We start from the raw sequence: 16,922 nt of genomic DNA, 5'->3' as shown, positions 1-16,922 counted from the left end.
CCAAGAGGATGCTTTGCTTCTGTATTTAGAAAGTATCGATGATTCATGGGTTTTAGACTCTGGTGCTTCATTTCATGCTACACCTCATAGAGGTTATTTTATTGATTATGTCCAAAGGGATTTTGGGCTTGTTTATTTGGGGTATAATGAACCCTATTAGATTGTTGGAAAGGGAAAAGTTAAGATTAAGTTGTAGAATTGGAATCATTGGCTACTACATGAGGTAAGACATGTTCCAAGGCTGAGTAGGAATTTAACTTCAGCAGAGCAACTCGGTGATGAAGGTTGTGTAATTACTTTTAATGATAAAAATTGGAAAGTTTCAAAAGGTTCCCTTGTAGTAGCAAAAGGTGTGAAAGTAGGGACCTTATATCTTTGTACAAGTCGTATTGTTCCTCTTACTTTGATTGTTGTAGAGAAAAACGAACGTTCAGAAACAGCTGCTGCAGTTGAGCAGGGAGAACAAATAGCTGTTATAAATTCTGATATAGGGTTGTGGCACAACAAACTTGTGCACATGAATGAGAAAGGTATGAAAGCACTTCATTCAAAGCAAGTTTTACCAAGTCTGAAATGTGTTAATATGGATTTTTGTTAAAGTTGTGTGTATGAAAAACAAAAGAGAGTGAGTTTTGTGAAGACTAGGAAGGAAAATAAAAGTGAGAAATTAGAGCTTTTGCATATAGATGTATGGGGACCAGCTCAGGTATCTTCTCTTGGTGGCTCTCATTATTATGTTACAATTTTGATGATGCCACTAGAAAAGTATGGGTTTATTTCCTTAAACAGAAATATAATGTATTTCAAACTTTTAAGAAATAGAAATGCTTGGTTGAAAATGAGACTGGAAAGAAATTAAAATGTCTTAGATTTAATAATGGTGGTGAGTATTGCAGTTATGAATTTGAAGATTATTGATCCACTAATGGTATTCTTAGAGAAAAAATTGTTCCAAGGACTCCGCAGGAAAATGGAGTGGCTGAATGCATGAACAGGACTATAATGGAGCATGCAAGAAGCATGAGGTTGCATGCAAAGTTTCCCTTAAACATGTGGGCGGAGGCTGTTAATACTGTTGTATATTTGATTAATAGAGGTCCCTCTACTCCTTTGGGTTGTGGTATTCTACAGGAAGCATGGACCGGTAAGAAGGTGAGTTATTGTTTTCTCAGAACCTTTGCTTGTGAAGCATTTGCTCATATAGATTCTGAAAATAGAACCAAGTTGGAAGCTAAGTCAAAGAAATGTTTATTTGTTGGATATGGCACTAATGAATTTGGTTATAGACTTTGGGATTTTGAAAATCATAAAATTATAAGAACAAGGGATGTCATATTCTATGAAAAAGTGTTGTACAAAAATCCGTTGCAACAACATAAGAAGAAAGAAAATGATTATGTAGTGTTGGATGATACTCCAGAAGCTGATGTTCCAACAATTCCTCATGATGTGCAACAACCGCAACAACAACTACCACACACCCCAATGAATGTTAGACGATCAAAAAGGATGAGTAGATCTCCAGAAAGATTTTCTCCTTCCTTGTATTCTATTTTACTTACTAATGTTGGTGAACCTAAATGTTGTGATGAAGTTGTGCAGATGGATACAAAGATTCAGTGGGAGTCCGCAATGAAAGAAGAAATAGACTCTTTGTTGAAAAATAAGACATCGAATTTATGCAAGTTGCTTGCAGGTAAAAAGGCTTTATAGAATAAGTGGGTTTACAGGTTGAAAAAAGAGGATGGAGGTAAAAAAAAGATTTAAAATCAGGTTAGTTGTATAGGATTTGCACAGAAAAAAGGCATCGACTTTGATGAGATATTCTCTCTTCTTGTTAAAATGACTTCTATTTGCACTGTTTTAAGTATTGTGGCTACTGAAGATTTGCATTTGGAGCAACTTGATGTTAAAACAGCTTTTCTTCATAGTGATTTGGATGAAGAGATATATATGGCTCAGCGACAGGGATTTGAGGTCAAAGGTAAGGAGAACTTAGTGTGCAAATTGTAGAAAAGTTTATATGGCTTGAAGCAAGCACCTCGGCAATGGTATATGAAATTTGACAATTTTATGTATGAACATAGATATAGCAGGTGTCATTCAGATCATTGTGTTTATTTTAAGAGGTTGGATGATGGAGGCTACATTATTTTATGTTTATATGTTGATGATATGCTTGTAGTTGGGTCTAACATAGATCACATTAAGGGGCTGAAATGCCAGTTAGCACATGCATTTGCTATGAAGGATTTGGGGGCAGCAAAAAAAATCCTTGGTATGAAGATTTGCAGACATAGGAAGAACAAGAAATTGACATTATCTTAGACTGATTATATTCAGAAGGTGTTGCAACATTTCTCGATGGAGAATGCTGAAGTTGTCGGCACACCTTTACTTGGTCATTTGAAGTTGACTAAGAAGATGTGTCCCAAGACATAAGAAGAGGAGGACAAGATGTCTAAGGTACCTTATGCCTCAGCTGTAGGACGGTTGATGTATGTTATGGTATGTACTAGGCCAGATATTGCACATGCAGTAGGAGTTGTTAGCAAGTATATGAGTCATCCAGGGCTTGAGCATTGGAATGCAGTTAAATTGATTCTCAGATATTTGAGAGGAACATCCAGTAAGTGTTTACACTTTGGGAGCTCTACTACTAATTTACAGAGCTATGTTAACTCAAATTTGGTAGGGGATATTGATACCAAGCAGAGTACTACAAGTTATGTATTTACTGTTGGTGCAGTAGTCATGTGCTAGGTTTCTAGGTTACAGAAAGTTAATGCTTTATCCACTACAAAGGCAAAGTATGTTGCTACTACAGAGGCAGTTAAGGAGATGATATGGCTTCAGTTCTTCTTGGAAGAATTGGGACACCCTCAGAAGGATACCTATTTGTTTACAGATAGTCAGAATGTCATTCATCTTGCGAAGAAATCAGCTCTGCATTCAAAGACAAAACACATTCAGTTGCGGTACCATTTCATTCGGTCAGTTTTGGATGACGGACAGTTAAAGTTGGATAAGATATATACAAATGATAATCTAGCAGATATGTTTACAAAGGTTGTGACAGGGGAGAAGTTAAATTCATCTTCAACTTCGGTTGGTCTTCTCAACTAAACAGAATAAAAGAACAGCAAAATCCAGGGTGGTTTGATATTCTAGTGGGAACTGCAGGTTTTGTAGTGTTATGATTTGTCTCCAAGTGGGAGGCTATTGTTGTTGAGTTTGATCAGTCTCCAAGTGGGAGATTGTTGTGATGTGGAGCCTAATCAAACTCAGAGGTTTATTCGGCGTGATTTCCCTCCAGATTATTTCTACGAGGGTTTGGGGGCAGCACCCCCAAGATAGGGTCAAGGGACAGCGCCCCAAGTGCACTCCCTGTCACAGTACAAGTTGGGGTCAAGGGGCAATGCCCCCACGAGGGTTTTCGGGGGTAGCGCCCCGAAGCCAAAAATACCCTTATATTGTTAAAAGCGTCGGCTACTATTTTTCTAGTATTCTAGCCCTACTTTTGTAAGTGGCAAACGCTTGTATAAAAAGGCTTAGGGTTAGAGATTTTTATAATGAATAGTGATATTGTAGCTCCTTGTGGCGGTATTGAGTTGTAAGGGATTACAGATTGTAATCGGGTTGTAATCACTAGATAATAATAATATTGGACTTGTTGTTGGTGGACGTAGCCCAAGGATTGGGTGAACCACGTTAAATCTTGGTTTCTTGTGTTCTCTTTTATGCGATCTACTATTTTCTCGTATTGGATATATTTGCATGTAACTATTATTTCTGTCAGAGATTTATCCTAACAAGAAATTCTTCAAATCTCTCAGAATTAATTTTGTTTATTCATGCTTGTGCCTCTGTTATAGTCATGACGAAAATCCCTAGAATTATCCCTTGGAGAATTCCAAAGTGAAAGAAATATAACATCTTCCAATTCTGAAAATATATTTCTCATGCACAGACTACTCTAAATGCTATCAAATTCACATAACAAGGATCTCGCATTTGTTCCAAATATTTCAAATGCTTCATCTTGTACATGGCTTCATACAACAAATGCAAATTAAGCATGGTCTAATGCCCAATCAATGATGCCAAGTAGAACAAATAGTTTGATGCCTTTCATAAATATACCAAAAAATACATTAGTCACTTCCAGACTTCACATGCTTTACCAAGGTTTATCCAAGTTTAAAAAATGTTTGTCTTCAAGGTTCAACACATATTTTGAGTAATAACAGAATTTGAATAGCTATATGTGTAGTAGTAGCATCCTTCATAAATGTATACACCGTTCACTTATCCCTCATTATAACTGGCATAATGATGAAACAATTTTAAAATATCTCCTTGTTGTAGTTGCTTGCATAATTCTACTTCAATCCTCTAGCACTATAAATGTGCATATATAATTAGTTATTACCATAACATCAACCATATCACAACAATAATTAAAATCTTTTTATAAATTTGTCCACAAGGTTTTCATATATTTACTTCAAGATTGCTCTATCCGTTGGTACTTCTAACTTTTATATCTTGCAAAATATATCAATGACAAAAAACCTCAACATTGTTTCACGAATGGAGACACAAATTTTAGGCTCCATCACAATTGCCCCTGGCATTGATCAGAATTCATGGGATCTGAATAATCAAGAGGTGATGATGCTTCTCAAATTATCCATTGCTGGTGATCAGCTTTCTCAGATTCCATCTGACAAGACAACTACCAAAATATGGGCACATCTCAAAGGTCTTAATTAGACTTCCGACAAAAGCAGAGCTTTCTTCCCTGAAAAACAGCTTTTTTCTATAATCATAGATGAGTGAATATCGCTTGAAGCTCACTTGAATAGGATTCAAGAAATCTATGATTAGTTGCTTGCCATTGATCGCAAGATGTTGGAAATGGACATTGTGGTTATCACTCTCCAAAGTTGACCAAAGTCCTAAAAGCATTTTATCGAAACTCTCAACATCACATCTTCTGGTGTCAATTAGAAGTTCACGAACCTCTGCACACTTCTACTTCAACAAGATCGGTGGAAACAACATTTCGGTAGCAATTCCAACTCCACCTCCATAGAGCAAGCCTTTGTTGCTAAGTCTTTTCAAATGGATAAAGGCAAATCTCAACAAAAATCCTCTGCTCTAGCTTTAGAAGGCTCCCGAAAGAACATTCAATGCAACTATTGCCACAAGTTTGATCACATGAAAGTTGAATGTCGGAAATGCTTAGCTGCCCAATCTAAGCAATCAAGTTCACAACCCAAAGCAAATAATGCAGAGCACACTAAGCAGACGGAATCTTCCTTGTATACCTTCATGGCTAAAAGACCTACAAATCATATGATGTCATCTAATTGCTACATTGATTCAAGTGCCTCTTGTCATTTCACCCACCCCAAAGACTGGTTCACTGACTACCAGCCTTAACAAATTCTGTTACTTTTGGTGGCGGAGAGGAGTACACTATTGTCGGTAAAGACAACTTTAGATTTAATTTGCTAGTAGGAATCTCATTTTCCCTGATCTGTACTATGTTCCAGGGATGGAACTAAATCTACTCTCAGTCAGTCAGTTACTACAACATTCTCCACACTAGATGTTGCAATGGATCTTGAGGATTGTGGTCTTTTTTGACTTACGGATTCTAGTGATTCTCAGGTTTAGCTATGGCTGCTCAGTGGTCTTCGGTTAGCACACTCTAGCATCAACGGTATGAGCACTTAAATATGCATTATCTCTCTCCGCTTGCTCGAGAAGAGCTTGTCCTTGGATTGTCAAAGATTCAGATTCAGCAACTTGGAGTTTGTGATGCATGCCTAGTTGGGAAGCAATATCGCACACCTTTCACTAGTGGTGATTCATGGCAAGCTTCTTAGGTACTTCAGCTTGTTCGTGCTGATATGTGCAGCCATAGGGCCACTCCTTTTGTTCTTGGGTCTACGTATTTTTTGTTGTTTGTTGATGATTTTAGTAGAAAAAAGTCATTTTATTTTCTTAAAAAGAAATCAAATGCATTTCCTATATTTCAAAAGTTCAAACCATTGGTTGTAAAAGAGTCTGGGAAATCTATTATTACTCTTAGACCAGACAATAGGGGAGAATTTTGTTTTAATGAATTCTCTAGCTTCTTGGATACTCATGGCATCAAAGACCAGTTAACCACACCCCACACACCACAATAGAATAGTGTAGTTGAACGTTGGAATAGAACAATCATCGAGATGGCTCGATCCATGATCGAACACAAACATGTTCCAAAGAAGTTCTAAGCAAAAGCAGTTTACACTGCGGTTTATCTTTTGAACTGATCACCCAAAGTGGCAACCAAAGGTACAACTTTGGAAGAGCCTAAATCAAGTCGCAAGCCCAGAATTAGTGACCTGAAGATTTTTGGATTCCTTGCTTTTGTTTGCATCCCTAATGCATTACGCACCAAGTTGGATGCCAATAGTCAAAAACGCATGCTTGCTGGATATAGTAGTCTTCACAAAGCCTATCGCTTGATTGACATTGAGACTTCTTGTCTCCTATGCAATCGTGATGAGCAACAAGGACCATTCATGCATGTTTCTCTTATTCTTGATCCAACAGACCAGCCTATGAGGGCTCGTGATTTGGGATTTAGGCTTATGTTAGGTCCATTTGATCGGAGGGCTCCAGTAGCTCCTGTAGCTCCAGCTATACCAGTGATCCTTGTACAAACACCTCCAGCTTCTCATGTAGGAACACCTCACTTTGTAGATGCTTCACCTGAGTTTGATTGGAATTCTTCTAATGAGAAATCTGATCACCAAGCATCTCCTGATACTAATGTCGGACATTCTCCTCTCCAGCCTAAGTGGTGGGCTAAGACGCTTGTTGATCTTCATGATGATGAGCTCATTGATGGGAGAATTGCTCGGAAGAAGAGCAAACCTACAGTCTGTTAACTTTGCTCTCATGGCCAACATTCATAATGTGTTTGAACCTCAAACATATTTGAAGGCTAAAGAAATTCCAAAGTGGGAACAGGCCATGACATCTAAACACCAGAGCCTGCTGAAGAATAACACCCGAGTCCTTTCTGATCTTCTTCCAGCAAGGAAGAAACCCATTGGCTGCAAATGGGTTTACAAAATCAAATACAAATCTGATAGTACTTTGGATAAGTACAAAGCTCATTTAGTTGTGAAAGGCTTTTCTCAGTTATAGGGCATTGATTATGAAGACACATTTGCTCCTACTGCAAAGATGAGCATAATCAGATTAGTCCTAGACATGGCAGCACAGTTTGGCTGGAACATCCATTAGATGGACGTCAAGAGTGCTTTCCTAATTGGTGATCTTCACGAAGAGGTTTACATGACACAACCTCCTAGTTTCATGGTTGCTGGTAAAGACCATCAAGTTCTCAGATTGGTGAAAGCTCTCTATGGCTTGAAGTAGGCCCCTCAAGCATGGTACATGAATACTGACAAGTATCTCAATGATCAAGGCTTTCAGAGGAGTTATTCAAACTCAAATTTGTACATCAAGTGTTACATCCCAATTCCCAAATTTTGGCCTAATTTTAATTTATTTATAGTCGTTGAATTAAATGGATTTTTTTTCATAATCATGTGAAAAGAGTGGTTAAGTATATCCATTGTATTCATTATGTTAAACATTTAATGATGATGGTTGTTATCCATTGTTTTTCATGTGATGATTAGCAATTGCTTGACTTCGGAATTATGCTTAATAACTAAATTCCTTATCTACATTAAATGTTATTATGGATTTATCATGGAACATGTTATTATCGTGGAAAATGTTGCACAGGTGATTGCAAAAGAAGATAAGGGGAGAAGCATTGCTAAACAGGATCAACGGAATGGGATACTAGCTTAGTCCAATTATCGAGTTGACAGGTATGACCTTTAATTGTCTTGGTAAGGACCTAGCGACTTGAACATCAAAACACAATCGATGGACCCGAATGAGTTATTAAATAAACATTTAAAACATTAATTATTTTAATTAAAAATAATGCATACTACAAATGGTTTTTAATTGACTTTTCCACTACATCATTATAATGTATATTTATGTACATGCACATAGATATAGAAATAAAGGTTACACCATAATATTATTTTTATACAAGATTTTATCTAGCACATCCCTGGATTTAGAATTCTGTCTTCATTTGTTCAACACCATAACGGCTTTCTTCAGTTCAATCAAACCTGGATATTGTTCAGGAACAAGAGGTTGTTGATATACATTACTTCCACGAATCAAAATGTCACACAGCCTCCCAGGATTAGAAAGTTCTCATTAGAATTATCGTGCCAAGAGATTAAGCAATTGTTCCAACTTCAAAACAAAGTGAGGACACCTGGCTAAGGCATTGAGCACAGGTATACTGCGATAGCATCTTCACCGAGACCTGAGTCCAGTGTGATCAGGAAATCAACCCATTAATTCCTATGTCCCAATTTTTTCTTACGTTATTCCAATTAGGAATTTGAGCTTTACGCAATTCCAGGAATCTTAATTCTTGGAACAACAATGACTGCTTTCACCTCCTATACCAGAAGCGTTACTCTGTGTACCTTCTAATTTTTCAATATCTCAGTTACTGTTACTTCTGTATTAATAATTTGATTGTAATGCTAAGAAGGGGATATCAAAACCTGCTTACCGTTTTGAAATATGAAGAGTCTCACAGGACATGGCATCTACACATTCTTTGAACAGAAAATACAAAGTTCCATTTATTTCCAGAGTCACTAGAAAAGCCTGTTTGTCTCCTATCTTCCTGTTCTGAGAACCGCAGGGTTGTTTTTTGTGTAGTCTAAACACCTACGACCAAGCTCTGTCTGTTTGAATTCTTTATTTCATTTACTGCAGAGTTTATGAATACCTCACATAAATTCTCCCCTTCATAAATGTTAATCTTGGCAACTATATTCCTCTTCAATACATTCCCTCAGGACCTTCTGCCAACAAACATCTATATCTGGCTTGAATTATTTCAAAGATATTCTTATTTCTCGCCACACTATACAATATTTGTCTATCCATATTCAACTGGCAATGCTCCCCCAAACAAGCCATTTCAATTCATTTTGCCTTTAGTTATTTGATTTCAAGAGCACACTCAGCTCATTTAATTGTGCTCCAATGTTGCACATAAATAAACTTATATTAGCCGTCCAGACTTGTGATAGCGAAATGGCATGAATAATATAAGATTATGTTGTATATTCAATTGTTCTCGATCAATTATTCATGGCAAATATCATTTTCACAGTGTTATTTCTTCAATATATATCAAACCCTATTACTCGTGAAACTGCACATGCTTGCAGGAAAAACGGCTCTGATACTACTATAATATCCCCCCCTAGGATATTATTTCCAGATCTTTCACCAAATATTTAACAAAAAATTCAAACATACAATTTTCATGCAAAACTGATTTCTATTTATCAATAGTTAATACTGAAAACACATAATATCTGAAAATAGAGATGAATATTGCTCTCAAAATAGCTACACCATTAAAGCCATGTGATTTCCAAACAATCATGGAATAACTCTAACAATTTCGCCCAGCTGTGAACTCCGTCAGGAATCCACCCTCTAGAAACGAATTGGGTTTCCATCCAATCCACTGAAAGAATCCCAAGGGTTTCTGTCCTCAAAAAACTAGAACTGAAACTAGAAGCTCTCAGAGCTCTACCAACAGAATCAATAAACCAAGCATGCTGAAATGAATATATCATTCTTTTTTTAAAGCCCAATGCAGTGACTTCATTTTCCCTTTGTCTATCTTTTCATCTCCTTTCTTTTGTCCCTTTTTAAATCTCTTTTTAAAAATTAAAAGGACTATATTAGTTTTCATAAAGTTCCAATTAAGTCATTTTAATACTTTTTTAAATTGTCATTTAATTTCCAATGTCCAAAAAAGTTTAAAAGGGATATTACACTTTGCCACGCCTGTCTATGAGACACCCTTATAAATATAAACAAATCCTTGATGGTGGACGATCTTATTTAAGAGAAAAATATCACCTCGAGAGCTATGTTACTGGATTGGCCCCTACAAAGCCCATGTCATGATCCCATCCACCTCAGGTTCAAAGTCTAGATTCAATCCACAGGACAAGTTTAAAACATTTTTAAAAATTTCCCTAAAAAGTACAATTTTGCCCCAAAACCTACAATGTCAATTCCAATGCATATTAATGATAAAAACAAATTCTTCTTATTGTGAGCAAATACAAAATGAAGTGCACCATGAAGATTTGTGTGGTTTTGAAGGACTTAATTTGGTTGTGGAAAAAGAACCAATGGCACTACCCTCGGACCCTACAAGAGGCCCTAAACCTGGAGCCACATGAGGGGTGCTGCCCCCAAACCCCCATGATGACGGGTACTCACATTTGATCCCATTAATGACACTACATAGAACCCTACCCACTGTAGTACTTATTAATTTGCTGATTACTCTCCAAGTCCAGGTTGGCCTGCAATGTTATATACAATACTGTCAACAATTGAACAATCTCCATTTATATTACTTGATTCTCTTGTTGTTTAGGAGATGACTAGTTTATTCAGGGCGTTAATGATTGTAGCTTCGATTGGATGATTCTAATTGATGAAATCAAATGTTTGAATGACCTATCGGCCTCAAACATTTGATATATATCCTACACTATTATTATCACAGAGCATTAGTATTATTAATATAAGTATATGAGATGTATTATATATAGAAGATATAGATATATTTGTAGATATTATTATCACATATTTGAACTATGATAATACCTTAAGCAAAAATTATTTGTAATAACTAATGAGAATTAAAGGGACGTGTCTCTTAATATTATATACATATTCATTGAGAAGGTAATTTGAAACACACAGAAAAAATATGTGCTATTACAATTTACAGCTACATACACTGTGATATTCAACATGGTATCAGAGCAGGAATGATCTTGAATTGCAACTCGGCAATAACAGTAGGGGCACGAACTTGGGGTTGGTCCGGAGTGTATGTTATGCAAAGGCATACCAACACTGTGTAAGATGCACTCATCAGAGGAGCCCGATAGAGTCAAGTTGGGAAGTTGTCCCCGATCTTGGTAGTTTGCTGAAACTAATATTGAAGCTATAAGCTTAGTGTTGGTCACAAGTATTCATCTACAGCATAAGTTTGGGCATCACAAATTAATACTTCATCGAGATATTTATCTGACAATTGTGATATGTTTGAAAGGATTAATATATTTGAAAGTTCAAGGAGGACATATAGCTGTCTACAAATTATATAAATATAATCAGACATATTATCAAACTCATTGGCCTCTCTCTACAAAAGAGAATCTTATATGTAGAAGAATATATCATCAAACTCTATTTGTCTTCTATGTTTTATTGGAGGCATCAATTTCATTCACCGTATCGAATTCAATATTGGCTTAATGGTGTCGTGAGAAATAAAGATTGGGAATAAAATCTCACCGAGTCTTGAGTAGATTTTTTAGCCGAGGAGTTGATATATGTAGCATATACTATAAGACAACTATATCAACTTGACAAGGAAAGCCAAATAAAAAGCACTCAATTATTATGTATAAGTTGCCAAATTATAGACTTTGTGACAATATTTGGGGGCCTCAATCCTTTTCAAGACTATCATTCATGCAATCGGGAACTAATATTGAAATGGTAAACATTATTGCAGAAGTATATGTTTTATTGATTCATTAATTCGGCCATCACCAGTGAAGGATTGATGAGTAATATATTTTCATAAATATTCCAATGCATAGAGGTGAAACTTGCCATTGGGAGTCAATAATTGATGAAGATCCTCGCAAGATATATTTCACCCGCCATATGTGGTGTGTGTTGCACATCATCTGAACCGTCCAAATGTTACTTTGTTGATCATCTGATGATCTTGACATCAGAAGGCTATAGACTTCCTACCAGAGGTGAGTATCGAGCCATCTAATCAACTGGAAGAAACAAAGTAAAATAGTGATGTATAGTGAGGAATATCGGAGATGTAACTATTATCAGGTCTCTATATATGCGGTGGATGGAAGTTATATGGAGGTTTGAAACTTCCCAACAAGTCTAAACTGCCTAGTCAGTTAGCATACTTATCATTTTTGGAGCTGATGGAGAAAGAAGTTTAAATATATCAATGGTAAGAAGTGTTATGCAGCATGTGTACTGTATTTACTCAGATATATGTGAAACAACATTTAAAATCATATAAAATAAAGAGTAAGTGGAAAAAAAACAGATTATTTTGAAAGATATTCTTTGGAGATTCTGAGGGCCATATACAATAGTGATAAGCCTTAAGAGTTCATCCTCTCCATGGAAAATTGAATGCTATGACTGCATAAATTTGGAATATTGAGCTTACAATGTAAGCGGCATCGTTTGTGTTGAAAGAATAATTTGCAAGGGTTGAACAGATACATCTATGCTGCCAGAAAAAATTATACTTAGCACCTCTTAAGCTAAGAAATAATATTCCCTTTACAGCACTGCAGTAGAGTGTATGAGATTGTAGTTCATATTGTCATTATCTGAAGGCATCATTTAGCTGTACTGGCAAGCCTGCAATACCTGTGATCATCTGATGCTCGAGTGGAATACATAATTTGTTCAAAACTCTGCATTCTGATTGCTGTTGTCAAGTGGAGATACTGATATGTATGGAGCTTAATACTAATATATATGTGGTTACTGAAGTCAGATCAATGTTTTCTGAATATTCTAGTTTCAACAGGCTCTGAAAATTACACTTGAATACAGAAGGCTTGATAAGTTAGAAAAAGTAATCATGAAAAGTGAAAATGTTTCTGGTATACTTTCTCATTACATCAGTGTTTCTTTTAATTTGTAAGTTGAAGACAGTACCGGTGAAGGAAAAAGAACAGAAAGAAGTTTGCCATATTTAATGTAATGCAAAACTGTTCAACGATATAAGAGTGGGAATTTCACATTGTGGAAAGGAATAATAACCAATGTTCCATTCCCATTTGAAGCATCCTTAGACAGGAGATGTCAGAGAAAAGACACTCTTAGAGTTCCAATTTGAACGATCCTTAGAGGGGAGATGATTGAAAGGGGAGATGTCTCTCAAAAGGCGTTTTCTGATTTGATGTGTATGGACCTTCATTGAAGCAACTTGTATCAAGGATGTGCAGATAAATAAATATTCATCATCTCTGAGTATTATATTTATTTTGATATAGTCTTTCACTTATATGTATGAACAATAAGAGCCATTTGCCTTGACATAATCTCCATTCTTTCTTGGGTATCAACGGAACTTCTTCAAGGAAGAGAAGAATGGAAGGTGTTTTCTGATTTGATGTATATGGACCTTCATTAAGCAACTTGTATCTAGGATGTACAGATAAGTATTCATTATCTTTGAGTAATACATTTATTTTGTTATAGTCTCTCGCTTATATGTATGAACAATAAGAGCCATTTCCCTTGATATATTCTCGTTCCTTTCCTTGGTCTCCAAGGAACTTCTTCTAGGAAGAGAAGAATGGTGCATTAGGAATGCTGTTTAGAGATCTTTTGGAGGTGATAACGATCAAGACAAGGGGCTTTTCCAATGAAAGGGAGCAGATTGTGATGGAATTTTGCTCAAATATTGAGATGGTCATATGATAGTAACTCCAAAGTGGTCTTGGATCTAGCACCTTTAGCCACATATGAATCATGTCAAATAATAAGAGACTCTTGAAGCAAGATATCTTTGATGATTGAGATTATGAGTACCCTTCTATATCAAGAGGGAGCTTGACATTTCATTAAAGGCAACCTTGGACAAAGAGCTCAAGAGGTTGATACAAGTACTTAAGAGAACCAAATTAGCTTATATCTAATGTTGCCAAGTGTGAGGATATATCCATAGTTTAGTACATCCACTCATATTATTATTAATCAAAGTAAGCTTCAATGATAGAGGGAGTAGGTAGTGGATATACTTCAATTGACTTTTGAGGATCTTGGTTATATTGATTCAGAGGGAGTAGATCATGTTGAGATGGATTCTCTACTAATCAAGAAACTATAGCAGTTGAAGGACTATGATTCATGAGATGTTGTTCCATATGTGTAAACTTCGAGGCCTTTATACAAATGCCTAAATTGTAGTGAATACGTGGAATGCTATTCATTAAGAGTACATCATCACTGAAATTCTAACAACTGATATTTTCTCCAAAGCCTTCAGCCAAAGTGAAGTTTGCACATTGTTAAAGACTAGCAGTCACATGCTTTTGTGCATGCTACTCAAGCCAATAGGAAATATAAATTTTACATTAAGGTACACTGAATAGAAAAAATATTATTAAGAGTATAACATGTCAACTAAATTAAATTGTTGATTAATTAGATTGATTTATTTTTCTATTTCTTTGTTAAAAAAATGTCTAACAAATTAGACATTATTAATTTTTTCATAGTCTATGATTAGAAATCTTGATGAAAAAATGAAATATAACAAAAAAAATTATAATTAATTTATTATTACTATACTTCTAAAATTTAATTATATAAAAGAATTCTATATAAAATTATCATACGAAAATTTATTTTATCTAGATTAACATTTTACTATTTTATAAATTCCAATATCTTATTTTTCAAAAAAAAATGCTTTTATACAATTTTAAAATTAATTTTTAAATCGTTAAATAGAAATAAAATTGTAAAAGATTTGTTTTTTCAATATTTACATACAAAACAAAAAGATCTTAATTTTTATATAATATTTCAATTTACTATATCTAAATAAAACTACTTTTCTATTATTATCAATTAAAAATAATCTTCCAAATTACCACTATTAGAATTTAAGAAATTTAAGATTCTTACTTTTTAAAATAAGATATTATTTAAAGATAAAAATCATGCATTTTTTATTCTTTTTAAAGCTATTATTGTAGAAGTTGTGAAAACCAACTTCACAGATCACCAAAAACACCTGCATGCAAATAACCTGTACAGAAGAGAAACCGGAAAAGGAAAAAGCAGAGCTTGGAAAATCTCAACGGTGTGAGAGTAAAAATGTATTCCAAGTTATGAAAGCGAAAAAGACAAGAGTTCAACCTTAAAGGTGAACGAAACCCTAAAGGGAAATAAAACTAGGTTGCACAATATAATTAATATAAAATATTAATTATATGCACCTAAGAGATAGCTTAAGTAACTAGAGTAATAAACAACTTAATTAATTAAATCAAGACGATTTAATAAGTGTAAAAGAATAATTACTCTAACAACCCCCGTTAAGTGAAGCTCAGGGGGTAAGCTAACCTAGCAAAGCTATGAAAGCAGAAAAATGGGTCCCGGCAACAAGGCTTGATCAGGTACCCAAAACAAGGAAATCTCTGTAATCCAGAGACAAAGGAGAAAACCCAATGGGAAAAACTACTCTCCAAAAAGAGATAAAAAAAAACAACAAAAAGAAATGGCTCAAGAGACTCTCTCAAAACCATAAGTACAACCAGCCCCCCCATGAGAGAGGAAAGAGACACCAAAGCCCCCCCGCAATGACAGAGCCCCTGTAAAATTGAGCGAACCAATGGAACTCCAATGCGGAAGAAACAGGGGCACAGAACAAGGAAACCCCAAAAAGAGAGGTGAAACTAGAAGGCCTAACTAATGCTCAAAGGAGAAAACATGCGGATCCTGAAAGGGAATCCCCAATGCAGGTGTACTAACACTGTCATGAAAGAGGAGATGAATGTCCTCTGTAGAATCCTCAACAAGTGCACCTGGCGGCTCGATGAAAGGAGTTGGATGTCAAGAGAGCTGAAGAAGAGTCCTGCTGAAGAGAAAAGACCTCAACTAGATGTGGTGCGGTAGTCAAAACAGTGATCTCAGGAACAATACGAAGGTTCAAGTGTCCTGACTGCACCACATGATGCTCTCGCGAAAGAGAAGAGTTGTGCTCTGACAATGGAGATGGTGTACCAAAGTACGAGAAGGTGTAGAGACGAGTGGTATGATCAACTGTCCCTATAGCAATAAGGCCTCCTGTTGCACTATCCTGAATGTAGACTAAATCTGTAGTGAACTCAACTGTCTTCCTTGATCCACTGTGTGTAATCTAATACATCGAGAGAAGGTTTGCAGATAGAGATGGAACATACAATACATCATTGAATGTGCCATCCTGAATGCAAACTAAACCTTTCCCGCAGATTATTAGGGCAGTGTTATTCCCCATGAGAATATGAGGAATAGGAGAAGCCTCAATAGAGGAGAAGACCCCTTGAGAAGATGCCATATGGTGAGAAGCACCTGAATCCAATATCCAAGGGACTTGGGAAGGGGATGCAATGGATGACCCTGTCCAAAATCCAGTGTAGATGTTGAAGAGATGGAAGAAGACTAAAAGGCAAACACTTGTGAGGTAGAAGAGGATGGAGATGAAACAGTGCTCTTCTGAAGAAGAGCTTGCAAATCTGCAATCTATTTCACAATGTGACTCATCATGAGGTCCCTTCCGACAATAGGAACAAGTAGGAATCTCAGTCTTCTTTTTCTCCTTCTTAGAAGAAGATGATGAACTAGTTGAGTGCTTAGAAGAGGAATCTAATATCTGCTTCAGCTTCTGCTTCTGTGTATCCTGAGGTGACTTGGCAAGCAATGCCTATGACTATGACCCTGTAAGTGAATCCATCTGAGTGAGCTTGGACTGCTCACAAGTTAACCTATCACAGAATGTCTCAAAAGAGGGCAAAATATGTCGTGCACCTAGAGCATCCATAGTGGAGTAGAAGGTATAAGTTAAAATCTGATAAGGACCTCAAAGCTTTGAGAGTATCAGAGAGATACGCTCATCATCTGACTTTGTCTTTCCAACCTAT

General features: G+C 36.0%; 1 protein-coding gene across 1 annotated transcript in view; it reads right to left on the bottom strand.

Moving 5' to 3' along the window:
• Positions 1–16,922, bottom strand: part of OEP16-3 (Mitochondrial import inner membrane translocase subunit Tim17/Tim22/Tim23 family protein) — a 39,288-nt gene that overhangs the window by 8,293 nt on the left and 14,073 nt on the right. The gene's annotated exons all lie outside the window — the stretch shown is intronic.

Source organism: Cupressus sempervirens, chromosome 4 (genome assembly GCF_028749045.1).
Source record: "Cupressus sempervirens isolate cs-2001-9-10 chromosome 4, ASM2874904v1, whole genome shotgun sequence".
NCBI classification, from domain to species: Eukaryota; Viridiplantae; Streptophyta; class Pinopsida; order Cupressales; family Cupressaceae; genus Cupressus; species Cupressus sempervirens.
Note: the sequence above shows the minus strand (reverse complement) of the source record. Positions and strands in the feature narration are given on the sequence as shown.